The sequence below is a fragment of the Lichenostomus cassidix genome, chromosome 3 (genome assembly GCF_008360975.1).
Source record: "Lichenostomus cassidix isolate B80296 chromosome 3, HeHo_3.0, whole genome shotgun sequence".
In the NCBI taxonomy this organism is placed as follows: Eukaryota; Metazoa; Chordata; class Aves; order Passeriformes; family Meliphagidae; genus Lichenostomus; species Lichenostomus cassidix.
The window spans coordinates 53,317,604-53,334,850 of record NC_139483.1 but is presented as its reverse complement, the minus strand read 5'-3'; the positions used below and the strand labels follow the sequence as shown (position 1 = coordinate 53,334,850).

The 17,247-nt window shown below is 41.1% G+C and overlaps 1 protein-coding gene across 2 annotated transcripts in view; it reads left to right on the top strand.

The window, feature by feature from the left end:
- Positions 1–17,247, top strand: part of SCAF8 (SR-related CTD associated factor 8) — a 153,118-nt gene that overhangs the window by 83,683 nt on the left and 52,188 nt on the right. Inside the window, exon 21 of one of the 2 annotated variants that reach the window (XM_085055798.1) lies at positions 5,746–6,785. The exons of the other annotated variant lie outside the window; for it this stretch is intronic. The gene's annotated coding sequence lies outside the window, so the exon portion shown is untranslated. Of the gene's footprint in view, positions 1–5,745; positions 6,786–17,247 lie in introns of those variants that run through there. 2 annotated transcript variants of the gene reach the window in all.

The window sequence follows — 17,247 nt, the reverse complement described above, 5'->3', positions numbered from 1 at the left end:
ATGTGTGGCTGTGGTGGCGATGCTCTTGCCATGCCTGCCAGCTCTCAGCACCACCCCACCCCGAGCTTGTCCTCACAGCTTCACAGCTTCAGCGCATTCCAAAAGGGTTCTCTTGAACTGCTCCTGCTGTGTTTATGGATGTGTCTTTGCCTTGAAGCAAACCAGAAGCGTTCCCGCAGCTGAGGAATGAGTAAGGCTGTTCTTCATTAACACCTTGAAGTGTTGTTTGCAGTTTCCAGCTCACACCGTCTGCCATTCCATAGCCACACCAATGAGCACTGTGAGCACTGTTTGGCTCGAATGCAGATGAAGTGTTCTAGCAAGTATGTCAAGAGCTGGCTCATGGTCAAGTTTCAGTCACGTAAGTGTGTAGACATACCCCCAAACAAACTTAAATCTTTCTCACCATCATGGCAAGGCAGAGCAGGATAACTGCCTCAACCAGCAAAGCTGGAAGACAGTATATTTGGATGTTTCTTGTCATGCAAATGGCAAATATTAAAAAATTGTGCCTTCCTAGATTATGAGACTGGCTTTAAAATAGTGTAATCTTAAAATTAAGGCTCTAGAAATCCCTTTTATCTTCTGTTTTTCTCAGACTCTTCTGAGCCTATCAGCACCTAAAAATCACATTTTTCACCCTTTCTTTGCATCAATGAGCATAGAAAAATGAACTAAAATATGAAAACTCCTATTCATACATGAACAACTCTCTTCAGAAGGAGAAGCTTTACAGAAAAACATTGCATCCTGGAGCTCTCACGAAACTCTCTGGAGCTGATGACACTGAATTGATAAAGCCAATTTTGAATTGGCCAAAGTTTGCACAGCTGCAAGAAGGATATAGTTCAGATTACAGAATTCTTGCTGACAGAAGATACATATGGAGTGAAAAACACCAGGTACAGGTTACCTGAAAGGAAAAGAAGAAAGTAAAAGGTCAGAGCAGGCTACACAGTTGTCTTGTGCAGTGCAGTATAAGCATTTTCAGTCACACACCAGGGAAAGTGCTTCAAGGCTGTGAAATTCTTCCTCCAGCCCACAACTCAGCCACTCCCATGAAAAGTTACTTGAGCCTAGCCTGTATTTTGGAGGACTGTCAACTGGATTATCACTTGGTACCCTAATCAGGTCTTACCTACAAAATGCAATGTACCACTGGTCTGTTCATTTCTAACTGATATCACATACACCTCCATGCTCAGTGCAGAAAAGCTTTGAAAGTTGTTCAGATTTTTGAATCATTACATAGGATTCTTTTCTAATGATTTTCAATTGTTTTAAATTATATGCTGCCTGTATTTAAAGTATACACTAATTTTTAAAACTGTTTCATGTGATTGTTAAATTAGCAGATTCTTGTTAATTTTAAAATATACTTCTAAATAAATTCTCTAAAAGTTTAGAGACTTCATTATCCATTGTAATTAAGTACAGTTTAAATTTAGCACCTTGTAGCTTCCCTTTAGTCTTATATCCCTGATAACTTTATGATATCAAGATTCTTAGATATATTCCAATGGTTAATTTTTACCTGTTAATTTGTTTAAAGAATGAAGTATAAGAACCTTTTTGTATACAGAAATAATATAGCAGTTAAGATATTGAAAATCACTACATTTTTTTCCCCCAAGACCCCTTTGGCTGAGTCACAGAAAACACCCTCATAATTTTCAGATTTCCTACTGCCTTTTCATATATGACACCACAATATATATAAAGTCAAATGATATTCCAAATGTTATTATTATCTTGATAGCAGTTTCTCTAACATCAGGGACAAGGGTTTCGTAATTTAATTCAAGTATTGCAATGATCAGCATTCCTGTAGTGGAAAGCCTAAGACATTTACCTCAAGGAGCAAACAGATTGAGGTATTTCATTATCAGTCATCTATTCTCTACCCATAAACTTTCACTTAAATTTAAAGTCACTTAAATTATGTAGTTTTTATGCTGCTTGCTAAAATGAGGAAATTTGCACTTTCTATTAAACTCTATTTGATAACTGCAGTCTTAATTATGCTGAGTGTTACATATTTTCCCTCTGTCAGCCAACACACTAATGTTGCACTGTTTAAATACAGACTCCTGTTTCTCCTTTTGAAAAAAAGGCATGGGACTCATCACACTTTACTCTTGCAGTACATTTACACTGCAAAGTCGACTGTTCTGTCTCTGTAGCATAGAGTGAGCTCTGTGCACCCACACACCTCTCATGGCTGCTCCTGCCACTTGTGTTAGGCACTGAGGCAAGCATGGCACAAATTCTTCTGCCATCACTGACTGGCCGCACATAATTCTGGTTCGATACTGACATTTGCCATGGGTTTGCTTCCATGAATTGCAAAAAGAGCAATGAAGATCTTTTAAGACAGGAGTCACCATGGCACATCTTTACATGTCAACAAGGTATCAGCTCTTCTGGTCCGGAGCAAGCGGCTGCCTGGACTTGCCTGTTTCTGATGGAACAGTTTGTCTATCTTTCCCTTCAACTGTTAGCAAAATCTTGGCTCCAGAAAAGATCAGAAATCCTAGCCCTTTTGACAAAAAGACAAAAGTATTTTTGGTATCTGTATGTCTAAAATTGTTGATGAAAGCTCTTAAATCTCTATAATTTAAAATCCCTAGAGCTGTTCTCAGTAAGGGGCAGACATCTGCTTTGTCTCAGCTTGAGGACTTTTGACTTCCTGTAACAAGCAGGTTTTTTGTGGGAGTCCTTCTCTGCCTTGGTCAGACAGCAGGCTGTACCTCATGAGCAGTCCTGGGTCAGGCTGGCTCATCCATCCTTTATCCTATTTCCTTCTTTTCCACTGGAGAAAGTTGGGAGTCTCTCTGGCACCACATATTTTTCAGAGGAAGTCAGTCTCACTTTTCTTTCACTGGAAATCTGATGGGATATACCCCTAAATATCAAATCAAATTTTGTGTTGATTGAAGGTGGGCTTTGTGTTGTGTTTCAGGCCTCCAATTCTTCCAGTCCAGAAGAAACTGGTGACTCTGTTTCCACCTTGGGAAACAAGTCATTTCGTTTTTGTGAGTAGCACCAATACCACAAACAAAATATGTCATAGAGTGAAAAGTAGAAAAGGTCTGCTAATAACCCAGATTAGGTAAGAGCAGTGATCTGTGCCTCCTGTATGTGTGGAATTGGCTAGTATCTCCATAAAGATTAATGTAAATCTTTTCTTTGCAAGGCTCAATATGACCTGTCCTGTTTGTCTTAGCAGTCTTGTTCAGTCTGTTTCTGATCAAGAACTTATGAAAGATAAACAGTAAACAGTAATTTTGCTGCTTAGAGTTTTGTGAAGTTGTGCAACTGATTTGTTTCTAAATTATAGTGGTATGTGTTTGTTGTTTTCTCAGTGGAGCATTTCATTGAACAAAACTCAATTTTAAAAGGCTGTGAAAGACTTCCATTAAGTCTAAGTTGAACAATATTTCAGTAAAGCACATATTTCATAAAAGTAGTCATATAGATGTGAAATCAATTGTTAGCAAGACTGTGTAATCACTTGAAATCTTTTCTCCATAATGATTCTATTTTCAAAGTCTACAATTCTTCTTAAAAGATATTTGCTAGTATTAGCAGCTTTATTTGAACAAGACTGTATGGCACAATATTTCAGTTGTTATTATTCTTATGTTTGCTAGGGAAACTAGGCTAGAATAAATTATCATTACATGAATGCATAAATTATTTGGAAACTATACACAAAGAGTAGTTTTCAATGATACACCATTAAGTAAAGTTCTTCAAGTGGCTTTTTTTTCCTTGTTCCTCATTGGCAGCTCACATAAACAGTTAGAATGTACACTGATTAAATACATAGAGCAGAACAAGTGTGTTGGAAGCAAGGCTGTGGAAAATGACAAAGTAAAGATAAAGTAATGGAGCAGCCTAGAAACGCTCAGGTTTCCAGGAGTTAAATTAGAGCAAATGCAGAACTGTGCATAGAGCTCAACATAGTCAGCTGCACATGTAATGCAAATGGGGAACAACTGGCCAAGCAGCAGCTCTGTAGAAAAGACCTGGTCCCAGGCTGAAGGTGCACTGTCGATGTGCTACTCCAAACAAGGCCAGGCTCTAGAAAGGGGAGGAACAAAGCATCAAATGTAATTATTTCACCTCAGCCAGCACTGATAAGGCGTCAGTGAAGAGCCTGACACACTTGCAGGAACTGCAGTTCAGGTAGGATCCAGGAAGAGATCAATCTGGGCTCAAAGATCTAGCATACATGGGCCTTCAAGGCAAGATTGAAGGGTTGTTTAGTGTAAAGTGGAGGAAAAGAAGACATCATAGATACCTTGTAGCAATAGGTGACTGTGAAGAGTAGGGAATTCAGCTGCCATGTGTGCTGTTGGTAGAGGAAAGCAGTAATAGGTTAGATCTCAACAAGGATGATTTGGTATAAACCTCAGGAAAAAAATGTAAACATCAGGGAAAAGTAGAGCCCTGAAATAGGTGGTCTAGGGGGAATTAATGGAATCTTCAAACTTGCAGATATTTAAAAATGGGTTAGACAAACATCAGCAGGTATTGTATTGGTCAGGGGTGGGCAAAGCGGTCTCTCAAATTCCCTAAATTACCTGCTACCTCTGTTCCTTAGTGATTTCTATTTATGGGATAATTATAAGAATAATAATTATACATTAAGTATTTTGGATAGCTCCACAAAATTTCAGGGTATGTAACCAAAAACTTAGCATTGGTTCTGAAATTTATTGCATGGCTCTTGTATTTACATTACAATGAAGCAATTATACTTCTTGTAATTTTTTCCCTGTCAATACTGATTGAAAATTACTAGGGTCTGATGGCTTTGTGAATGGTCTTTGTGAAATAAATATGGGAACATAGTCAGATGCTTGTGGTAGGATATAGCACATTCATACTCATAAATCTTGATTAAAGATCAAATTTTGATCTTTAATCTACTCAACAGTCCATGGAAAAAGATAGACACCCTCTTGAGATTACCTAGGAAGTGGGGGAATCACCTTCCATAGGCATCTCTGCCTCTCCTTCTACATATTTTGCAGCAAATATGTATTTCGAGGGCTATTCTTGGTCTTTCCTATGTTAGTCTGTGATACTAAACATTTGGTATTCTCTAGACTTCACAGAGGACTATATGGAAAAATAATAATTGGCAGAAAATCAGAATAGATAATGTAGAAGTCTGTTTTGACCCTTGGTTCTGTGAAGCACTGATTCAATGAGTCATTTATGAAGGTTTTATAGTTGTTATCAATACATAATGGACATGACCAATATATATTATAGTTCTACACCAAACTCATATAAGCCACATATTAACCTGTTGGATTCTTGCTCATTGTTTGTTAATCCTCTAGGTTGTTTACTCTCTATCTTGTGTACAGTGTGTGTGAGAGACAATACAGCACTTTAAGCCAGAAAATCTACTATACAAAATTACTTTTCATGGGGATAATATTTTAATGAATTTTTTTAAGTACTAACCTACTGGACACTTATTTTTTTGAATAATGGTTTGTTTAATCCTGGATAATGTTTCAGGAACCATACAGTATAAGGCCTTTGTTCCTCATAAGCATCATGTGGCTAACAGAGAGAGTGTAAAATTTATCCCAAATATTTTCTTAATGAAACATTTGCTATTGCATGGCTTAAAAAAAAAAGTCTAATTTATAGGGCTTTTTAAAAATTGGAATTACACTCCAGCAACCAGTGATGACTAGTTATTGTTCCTTTTGTCAACAGGCAAGATGAAGGAAGTTGTGGCAGCTTACCATGTCCCGGGCTCTGCAGAGCTAAGTGAGAAGTGCGCCCATGTTCTAGCACACATCACATCCCATCACATCGACCTTGGGTCTGGAGTGCCAGAAGGATCCCAGCGCTGCGCTCTGAGACGGCTCTGAGCACCTCAGTACCCCGTTTTTGACAGAACCCAGGGATGGCAATATTACACACCAGTATTACCTGTCTGGGGCAGGTTTAATTTTATAAATTAAAACAATAAACTCTGTGAGTTTCTAGACCATATTTGTGCTGTTGAGGATGATCTGCTCAGATGAACAGTTTTGCATCCGTTGAAGAGACAGGTTCTTCTGCTGGACCAGAAGATGGCAGTGGACTGTATATTGTAACTAATACAATTTGTAGTATCTCCTAGTGCAAATAATTGAAGAACAGATTGCAAGAAAATCCTGTAGGGAATAAGACATGCTTTGTTTTGATCTACAGATTTTTAAAAAGTTTTGTTTTTTTAAAGATAACCACTTTTACATAACACTATGTGTGCAGTCTATGTGCAGCTCTTCACTGTGGCTATCTGTATTCCAGAGATGATGAATTCCTTTTAAGACACCTCAGCCTTTTAAAATTTGTGATGAATCCTTAAATTATGAGAGTGTAATTAAAAACTAGAAGGAAAAACTTCTAGGGCTTTTATTTGACTAAATGTCTCCAATTACTTCCTGTTAGAGTCCTAAAAGGAGAAGGAAAAGGCAGGAAGTAGAAATTAAATACAAAAACCCCCACACTGCATTTCTTTTCTTGGCATATGCACCTATCTAAATGTGTGTTTGATCTAATATCCAAGGAGAGAGAAACAGCTAAAAGTTAGCTGAGCCATCACATGAAAGGTCTGTGTTTTTGGGCAGTATTTGCTATTTTTGTCCCTTGAATAGCTATAGAAAAGAAGGAATATGTATATGCCCCACCATATGTGAAAAGGACATACTTGCCATTCCTTTATTTATTTTTGCTCTTTCAAAAATTAAAGTGTCAATTATTTGGAATGCTGTAGTCTGTGGTCTCTTTGTTTAGTGAGATCCTTTCAGCAAAATCATTCCCATTACAGTGTAATTGCATGGTGACCACAGCTTTGGGCCTGTATAATAAAGATCTAAATTCAAAATTTTTTTTCTCATCATTTTCTCTATTTTTATGTTGTATCTGCAAGTCTTTAATTGGAGTCCTGCTCATTTGCTGATCACTGGTTAGAAGATTTGGCAAAAAATGTTAGAGAGGAAGGTATTTGTATTGTAGAACCTTGTTCTTTGTATTATTATTTACAACAGATTAGAGGGCAGATACAAAATGTTAGCAAGTCAAGAAAGATGCTTAAATTTGATTTGCACATGAACCCCCAGGACAAAAAAGAGATCAGGCTCTTTGCATCCCAGATTTAAGGCCATGCTCAAATATTTGGCATCTGGTCTCTATTAATTAGTAATCCTGAAGGGTATTGGAGGAAAAAGCTGCAGAAAAGTTCAGTCTAAGCTGGCTTTGATTTGCTGTCTGTGATTTATTGTGCTGAACACACAGCTGTTCTGTACATCAGAGTTCAAAAGCCAGTCAGATTCGTTTTACTTCCTCCTTCTTATTTCCTTCTCCAAAGACAATATTTTAAACTATAAAAATATTCTTCATGTAGCATTTAAGTTTGTGTGAGCAAAAACTGCACATTGCATTTCAAAAATGAATGTGGTCCTGACAAGGCTATCTTAGCCATGCTGCACCATAGCAGGGGTTTGTCCCACTATGGTTAGCTCATAAAAAACATCTGAATTCATATCAACAGAACATCTCTGACCTTTGAAACCTTTTTGTTGGGCTTCACTATTATCCTGCATCTGGCATAGTCACATATGGACAGCAGAGTGCTCACTGCTGTAACATCCACACCAGTGCATTTGAACACAAATAGGGGCAGACAGCAGCATCCCCATGCAGTTCCCTGATCAATTTCAGCTAATCTAAGGCTGTGCTCCTGCTCGCCTTCTGCCCTGCTCACACTTTCCCACAACCTCCCTCAAAGAGCTACACATCTAAGAGACTTTCTGGTCTAACTGAAAACATCCTTGTGTAAGAGTTTAGCTCATGTGCCTCTCTGACACCAGGGAGAGGGTGGGAAAGAACACTTTTTATCAGCAGTTTTGTTTTAGGTTGGCTTACACTGATAGAGGACCCATGTCCTCAGGTGCCTCTGATAATGAACTAATTTTATGATCTAAACTTTCTGTTCCAGCACACTGCTTCCCTATGGGTAAGAGGTGTTCCATGATTCAGTAACATCACAAGGAAAATGAAGCACTGGAAGTTAACTAAATCCTTAGAAAATAATACTAATGGCATCTTTAAAACTACCTGAGAAGTGGCAGTATTTGATGTACCAGAAAAATACAATGCCACAAAGAGAATACATTCTTGCCATTCAAATTACTCTGAATAGCAAAACTTTTTCAGAAAAACAGAAGTGAAAGCTGTGGGCTGTAACAGTACCAGGGCAGCACAAGCCTGCTGTGCTTGCAGACCCTTAGCTATTAATGAGGTTTATGCTCAGTATGAGGACAGCTGGACCCAGCAGAACTGTACATGCTTGAGCTTGACCATGGCACCATTTGAATATGAATGACAAGAATTAATTGCCCCGAGAGCAGGGCCTTATTTTGGAGAAATGGCTTTTTGTCTGTACCAGAAGCTGCTGAAGTTTGACTGTCCTGTTGGGGGAACTTTTCTGATGAGATGTGTGACTGTTGTCCATCTGTTGAAGGAGTGATTAAAAAACAAAACACAACAAAACGGGCAAACCTCTTGGCACTCCAGTAGGGGCAAAGGTTGAAGCTTTTTGTTCTTTAGATGAATCCCCCTTTGAGGTGCCTCTCCATGCTTTCCCTTGGCATCTGGACAAGCCCTTCTTTGTGAAGGGACATGAATATGGAGAGACCTGCAGTGCACCCGTCTCTTCAGTCAGCTTCAAAGGAAAGTTTCAAAAGTCATTATTTTCTGGAAACTTTAAACATCTGAATGGGTGCAGTGCTGGCTTTACAAACAGTATTAGCTGACTTTGATGACTTGGAGCCCTTCAGCATTTGTACAATTAGAACAAATACTAAATGTGGACTGTGCAGCTTAGCAGGCAAGAGTGTTGGTTTTACTGCTGAATGTAATGTGTGAATACGTACTTCACATTCAAATAAGATAGTCTTGAGTAATTTCCTTAGCAGACAATAATCCATTCCAAGAATAAGAACATCTGTTCAGGGCCCAGACCTAAAATAAATTGTAGGTTTAGAGACAGATCTTTTGTCCAGCATTGTTTGGGCACTAGACATCTAAGAAACAGTTGACTCTCCAGGTCACAGCTGGGATTTCAATGACAAAGTATGAGTATTTCTTTGGTGCAGCTGAGCATGCCAGATCTTACCTGTGACTGCAGTTCTGTTCCTGCTGCCAGTCTGTATTGCTGTGATAGCACAGGCTTTTACAAACATCAATTTGCTTTGCATTGCTTACAGTTACATTCCCTTGGGTTTGAACTATGTGTGTGTGCACATGTTGCTGTTGGTTTATCCTACACATACATGGGAAATCCCACCAGTAGTTATCAAATGGTCATTTATTTGTTAGCTATTACTCAAAAAAGCATGAGTTTTTGAGAAACTATGACCATATTTCATAAGCAATTATCTATTTTACTTTTTAAATTCTCTGTTGCAAGCTTCAGCTAGAAATGTAGGTTTAGTTTGGATATTAGGACAAAATTATTTACTGTGAGGCAGGTGAGGCACAGGAACAGGTTTCCCAGAGAGGTTGTAGATGTCCCATCCCCGGAGGAGTTCAAGGCCAGGTTGGATGGAGGTCTGAGCAACCTGGTCTGGTGAAAAGTGTCCCTGCCCATGACAGGAGATTGGAGCTAGATAATCCTTAAGATCCCTTCCAATGCAGGCCATTCTATGATTCTGTAAAATCTTGTCAAATATTAACTAAGGGAGTCTCACAGGAGATTGCAGGCAGCAGAACATTTATTCTAATGTGTAAGCAGATAAACCAAGTCACAAGAGAGCTAAGTAACTTCACTGATATTTCACAAGAAGTTGCTTCACTGCAATCAACAATAAACAAAACTAATGATCATGTAAGGAAGCCAACATTTTAAGACGTTATCATATGATTTTTCTCAGTCCCTGTTGTGTTTGTCTTCTGTACGAAAAGAGCTCCTCTGTCAGCAGCTTCACTTCACCTCAGCTGCTCTGAGAGTTCTATACTTATCCCCTCTGCATCTTGCAAGAAACAATTATGTTTTATTACTCTATATGATAACCTTAACTGCCCTCCAGGAATCGCAGTGAAGGGCCAGATCTTATCACTGTTTTCTTAAACTCCATGTAAGAGCTGGAAGTTCCACTTTTCACCAAGGCTTCCTATTGCCAGCACAGAGCTTTAAAATATTTTCTACCTTTGTGTTACTACCACTAGAAATAAAAAGAAGAATGTTTGATCAATTCAAAAGAAAAACCAGTGTGAAAAAAGTTGCCACCTTCCAACTCAAAGGGAAACAGGTCAAACAGTTCAATGAAATATTCCTGAATGAAGTAGCAGGAGGCAGTGGCTGCAGAGGGCTGTGGGAGCTGTGCCCTGCCTGACCTGCCTGCAGGGACCTGCTGCCAGAGCTGCTGTGAGGCAGAAGGCACTGTCCTCCCATGGCCCCACAAGGCACATTTCATGGCAGGTGAGCTTTGGCAGGACAGAGAAAGCTTTTCCTAGCTCATCGTTACCCCTGGAGACAGCACAGCCATCACAGCAATAGCAGGCACTGAAAGGGACCTGGGCTGAAGCTGTCTGTATTGGCAATCTTCTGCATTTTAAAAGCAATAATTAATATTGTAATGAATTCCCAAGGTGTGTGGTGGATTCACTATCAGTGGGAATACTTAAGTCAAGCTTTGTGACCACTCAAAGGGTGGTGATGTCCTGATGCAGGCAGAAGGGATGTGCTTGATGTGGGAACTGTTGCTGACATGTGCACTGTGGAGGATCAGAAGGACCTCAAAGCTGGTGATCAGAATGTCCTTGAGCTCTCTGTTATCCAATCTCGGACTCCTTTCACAGCCGCCACCCTCATTTTACACCAATATTCACTCTGCCTTCAAACTAGAGAGTTCATGCTCTGTCTCCATGGGGAGCTGGCAGCACAGGTTTCTAAACATCAGCAGGTATCAGAAAAATAGCAGTTTCAGTTGTACCTTGTAAAAGTTAGACAAATAATGACGTTTTCTTTAAAATTCCAACTGTGTAAGTTCAGACTGAACAAAAACAAAAAAAATCCTTACTCTTACTTAGGCCCAAAGCTTCCCATTAAATCCATTTCAAACTGGAAAATAAGCAACTAGATATTTGAAAATGTTGAAACCTATCTCCTCCAGTAAAATTCTGGAAGCTAGCTAAAACCAGGAGTGTTTACTTGTTTGTGTACAAGAAGTTTTGTTTTGAAAAATGGCCATAATTATATGTGATATCTAGATCATATTCCTACCCTAGAAGTGCTCTAAAATACATTTGTTAGTCTTGCTTTTTCTGTGACACTGAAGTGTCCTGTGCAATACAGATTTGGATGGTTTCAGGAATTCTTTCCCCACAGCCTTGCATAGCAGATTTTGTCAGGTGGATTTCTTATCAAAAGCCTTCACAAGGCCCAGGTTCAGCTGTTTGGTTAATTTTTGTTTTGTTTTTATTGTTCATCAACAAAAGAGCTGTAAAATAGATGTCAGCATGTAGAAGTGAGTCCAGGTAAGCTGAGGCAGAGACCTGTGTGCTTTCCAGCTGGGAGACACTCTCTGATGTCACACACTCCCTCCCACCCCCCAGCAGTGGGTGTATTCAGCAACTTAAAGGTGCAGTTCTGAACTTTCTCTGTCAAAAGCCCTGCCCAAAATCGTGCCTGTTCTCCATGGCTGATGTGAGATGCAAATGCCTTGGCTTTCTTTAGCTTGGGTGAGAACTGAAGCACTAGCAGACCTGGAGAAGTCAAGCCACAAGCTGGCAGAGATGGGACCTGTCATGTTTGTTTCCTGAAATCACTCCTTCCCACAGCAGGGGAAGCAGGAACCGCCTCTAGTGTAAGTAAAACCATCCCCGCAGAGTTTGAACAATTATTGTCATCTCAATCTGGAAGGCACTCAAAGGAATCTCTTTTGTTGTTGTTGGGTTTTTTTTAGTTATTTTTTGAAGTGCCTGTTGTGTACATCAACCAGTTCTTTTTCCATGGGCATTCCCATAGCCTCCCTGTGTTTACCACAGTGACACAGTAAGAGAAAGGCTTACTAGCATAGCTTTGAAATTGTCATCATCTCTTCACTCAGTCATGCAGCTTAACTTCATGTAACTGATTTCAAGTGCTATTACAATAAGAAAAGCATGACATTTACTTAGCTGTTAATGTAACGTTCAAAGAGAAGGGTATTCACTCCTATTCCAGCTCCACTTCTCAGGCAGTTTTACAGTCAACTTCTGCAGGGAATACCAGAGCAGTGATTCACTGTTAAGGGTAGTTCATCCCATCTCCAGGCCAGAACACTGGATTTCCCAAATGTCACAGTTTATAAAATACAGTCAGTGAAGAGGCTCCATTTTCTGTCCTGTCAGTGTTCTGTGTTTGTTTTAAAGAATTTCCAGCCGAGAGATGGTGATTGTTTTTTTCCTCTTTATTCATAGGCATACATTCAGGAGCTCCAGAAGCACTAAACAACATATATTAGGTGATAAATCAAAGCAGTCTTGGAAAGCATCATGTGCCATAGCAGAGACAATCAATAGGAGAACCTGTACATAGCAAATTAGTTCTGTAATGAATTACATTCCAGGCCCTGGGCTCTTCTTGTGTGTAATCACTTCTCTAACTCTTCCAGTAATGGTACAGAGTATGTGCCTGAACTGATTTGTAGGATATATTTGTGCTAAGAATTACACACTAAATTCCTGTAGTTCAATTGCCTCTTGAAGTTCATGGCAAAGCTTGCACAAACTGCAGTGGGACAAAGGCTTGGTTCAGGATGATAAATATATATCAATGCACAGCAGAGACACAAACTGCTATGCAGAAAATCACAGATGTTTGTCACATATGGAAACACTCAACTCATTGTGATGAACTTGCTCTGAGCCAGTGTAGAAATGGACATTCAAGGGAGAAAACAGTGTCCTGGATGATGAAGATATCCATGTCCTGTGAGTGTGTACAGTCACATAGCAGGTTCTTTCCTTAGTTAAGTCAATGGGAATCAATTAGTTCTAAATGTGCAAGGCTATCAACAACTGAACCCAAAAGACACAAGAAGCAAACACAGAGATACAGAATAGCACAATTAATTTTCCTGCAATAATTGTATTTCTAATCTTTCTGTATCCCAGAATGAAAATAAAATTCAGTTGTCACTTTAAATAAGTTTCCAGCAGTTCCAGGAACACACCAGGCTTTGAGAAAAAAAAAAAAAAAAGCTCTCTTACCCCTAAGATTCCTGGTCTTTACTCAAGAACAATGAAAAATAATAGGAACACGTGGAGGCCATTTGGAAGATGAAGCCTCTTCAGCAGCAGTAGCACTTCCAATGATGAATGCTGCCATTCGAGTTTGAAAAGGCAACTTCAAAGTCAATGATATGTTTACCTGGCTTGGTGCCCTGTAGGTTCTTCCTCCCACCCTTGCTGTGTCTCTGTTTGTGCACAGGAAAGGTAAAACTTCATGCTCTGAGTCATGGCAATGCTATGAAGTTGAAGTCAATGACCAGTTCTGCTTCATTAAAACTGTAATGAGTGTTGCTGGCCCTGGAAGTGTTGGTCACTGCTTTGTGGAAAAGCTGTGCAGGTTCTTTCAGGGCAATTGGCCACAGCAGAGCCAGTGTGAATATGTGGCCACCTCTGGTCTTTTGATGCATATTCCTAGCCAAGCAGCTGCCATGTTCCAGGGTCAATCAAGGAGGAACCTCTGAGGTCAGAGCTCTAGCAGCACAGCAAAGCATTCTGACAGCTACTGACCTGCTGCAGCTGGAAAGTGTGGGTTGTATAACTTCCAAATGCAGATGAAAAAGGTCTTGTAATAAAGTTTAACTTCAGTTTTAAGCTTTTCAGATTATTATGCTATATGAAAAGTACAGATTCTTTGCTGTTCCCTTTACTACCACATATTTCAGTCAGCCTAACTCTTCATTCTTGTTCTTAAAAAGTCTTGGTTGTTAGGAACCATTTAGTATTTATTTCAGAACATCTTTTTAAGTGCCATACATGCTTACAGTGTGCTTTTCAATGGCAGCTCTGTGTTCTCATGGATGAGGACTGTCACTTAGGTGGGTATAAAATCAGTTCTCTGCCACGTTTGGCACTTTGTATCCACAAGGTCTTTCTAGGGCACTTCATGTCCACTGCTGTCAGGGGCAGGATGGTGGAGATTCCCTTCCCTTCTGAGCTCCAGCTCTTGCTACCCTTCCCGCTGAGAGCCATGGGCCGTGGTGGGTAGCAGATATCCCTGCCAGGCCGGGAGCAGACAGTGTGTCCCGATGGATTTGCCAAAAGTGAAGAGGCTGAAGCAGAGCCTGGGAGCTGGGTTGTTGCCACTGTGGACTCCAGACGGGAGGGATCTTTGGCCGCATTCCCGGCTCTCTGAATAAAGCTAAAGGGAGCCAATTAGTATCTAAATGAAATCATATATTCAGTCGAAGTTTAGGCAAGACAGAGTAACTGATTGCATTCATTGGGAGACTTGAATAAAAACGCCTCTCAAAAGATCTCTTACTCCAAAGCAAAGTCTTTTTGCCCAAATATATTTTCCTTCTAGGCGATGTAAATCTACCACTTTGTTTTCTTTTCCTTTTTTTTTTTTTTTTTTGCTCCGTGCACTGGCACTGTTAAATGTTTTCACCCTTTCGGTCCTTTCGGAATCAAAGCGCCTTCCGATTTGTCCGCTTTCCCCTTACTTTCCCGGGAGCGATCCCGGCGGCAGGCGCTGCTCTTCCCGCGGCCGCCACGGGAGGGCGCGCTCGGCCAGCGGCGGGGTTCTGTGGCTGTTCCCGCTCGTTCCTCGCCTCCGTCATGGGCCTGCGCTGTGCCGCTCCGAGCTGCTCCGAAGAGTTCAAATAAAAGGGAAAATACAGGCTGGGGAGGCGAGGGACGAGGGGTGAAAGAGGTTTTTCCAACAGCTTTTGTGCTTCCGAGGCAGTTTGGTGGATTTTATGCTCCAATCCCATCACTCCTTTCCCCTGTTACTTGAACAAGCTTTCAATGCAGCCAAGTGGAGAGGAAAAAAAAAAGAAGAAATAGAAAAATATCGGTTTGAATTTGGCTCTATATTTTACAGCCCATTCTGTCATTACTTCCACGGGAAGTGACACATTCTCCTGCCATCACCACTAGCAGTTTTGTTGCATTATTTCCTGCATTCCTCGGGATCCCAGCGCTGCTGAGCCCATCGCAGGCTGCCCGGTGAAAAGCAAACACCGCTCATGGCCCTTCGCTCCAAAGAGCCTGGCGATTAGCAGCTAAGCAAGTGATCAGCTTTTATGGCTGGGCACTGGGGCGTTCACAGCCCTTGCTGCTTGAACCAGCCCGTGAAGGAATGGCTCAGTGCAGAGCCTGGACAAAAAGCAGGTAAAGGAGCCCCCAGCTCTCCACAGCAATACCTGGGAGCCCTGACTTAGCTGGCTTCAAGCTCTGTCTCTGCCCTAGCAGACAAACCCCACCTGGGAGCTTCCTGGTGTGAGCAGAGTGACAAAGGTGCTTTCCTGTGGGATGGCTTAGCCCAAGCTCGGCTGCGCATGAGCACCCCGCTACTGCTTCTCTTGTCTTTGAGCTTCATGGTCAGAACTGACTTAGCCTCATGCTGTGTGGATGCAGCTTGACAGAAGAGCCTATTTTGGCCAGGTCTCCATATGTCAAGAAACTGAAATGTTTCTTGAAATGGTCAGTAAAGAGCTGAGTTACCTTTACCACTCAGGCATCTGGTAAAGGAAGACTGAGAAGGGATGTGAAGCCTAATCTTTCATCTACCATCAGCTCCCTGAGATGCCACAATATTTAACTGTTGCAGAGCACACAAACATTTATTGGGCATTTGAGTATGAGCAAAGATGTTTCCTGAAGCAGGGGCTATGGATCTGTAGAGAGAACTTTTATTGCTGTCTGTGTGAAGAGTGGGAGGTGGAGAGCTGAGAGGGGAGTTACTAAGCTCTTCACAATGGAAAAGGGAAAAGTAACTTACCCAAAAGAGAAACTTCATTTCATCTTCACACAGTCCAGGGACCTTCATGCTTGGAGAATTCAATGTGAATATTCAAACTGGGCAAGCTGTGATGTGAGCAGTGAAAGAAAGTGCTGCAGTCAGGCAGAGGATGAGGAATGTAGGTCCCTGGCACACTGGTTAGAAACTGCTTTCAGGCAAGTTTCAATCCAAAGATGGATTGAAATAGCAGACCATCCAATATGATTGTAACAGGAGATAAAAAAGACACAGAAAAGCAGATGAGGAAATCTATTATAATTCAGCCAGAATGGAAGGAAATGCTGAGACCTCCTCTGTCAGATGGGATGTTTCAGACAGAAAACCTCTACCTTTGGCATTAAACCTGAAACACAGAAACATTAAGCTGCTGAAGCCAAAGCAGCTAAGCCTAGGCTAAACAGAAACTAGCAGAAATGCCTAGTTGGAGCAGGTGTGGCAGCCAGGGTAGTAATACTCATTCTCTTGGACAAATTTGTATTTTCTTCCATTTAATCAGTGGATATGTCTGCTTCACAGTATGTTCCTCAGCTGCTGTAAGCTCTCACTTTCCACACTGGGCAGCCAAGGACAAGCCAAGCAGTGAGAAAGGCACTGTTCTCCTTCATGCCTTAGCAAAACCAAGACCTGTCCCCATCTTGTATCCCTTCCTCTGCACCCTCTTCAACACACTTCTCCTTCTCTTTCCAGCCTTTTGTACCGTCTTCTGACATGCTCCTGCACCTCCATCTTTATACCAAATCACCACATTTGAAGCATTTTGAATTTAAGTTGGCCTTCCTCTCTCTCCAGAAACAACTTCTCTCAGTGCCCTCATTAGTGGGTCTGTGAGTCAGCTCCAAGGAGCACTCACAGTATGAGCCCTTTGGTTGCTTCACGAGGCTCTTGTATGACAAGATAGGTTTCAGTACCCACGTGTGTTGAGCTTGGTGTAAAGAGCCTTCTCTTTCATCAGTGAAAACACAGCCCCTGTGCCTGACAGGCTGGATCTGTGGCTTTTGTTGCATGTCATAGGAGAGAGATGGCTGCAAGCAGATAGGCATGAAGGCAAGTTCAATGGATTTTCAGCTGGGAAAATACATCAGCTGTCTCCCCCAGACCCAGAAAGATTGAGTGCAGCCACAGAGCAAGTTCTCTTCATGTGGGTAAAACCCCTGGAGATCCCCAGAGCTCAGCCTTCCAATGCAGGAGCACCGTAAGGATAGGGATCT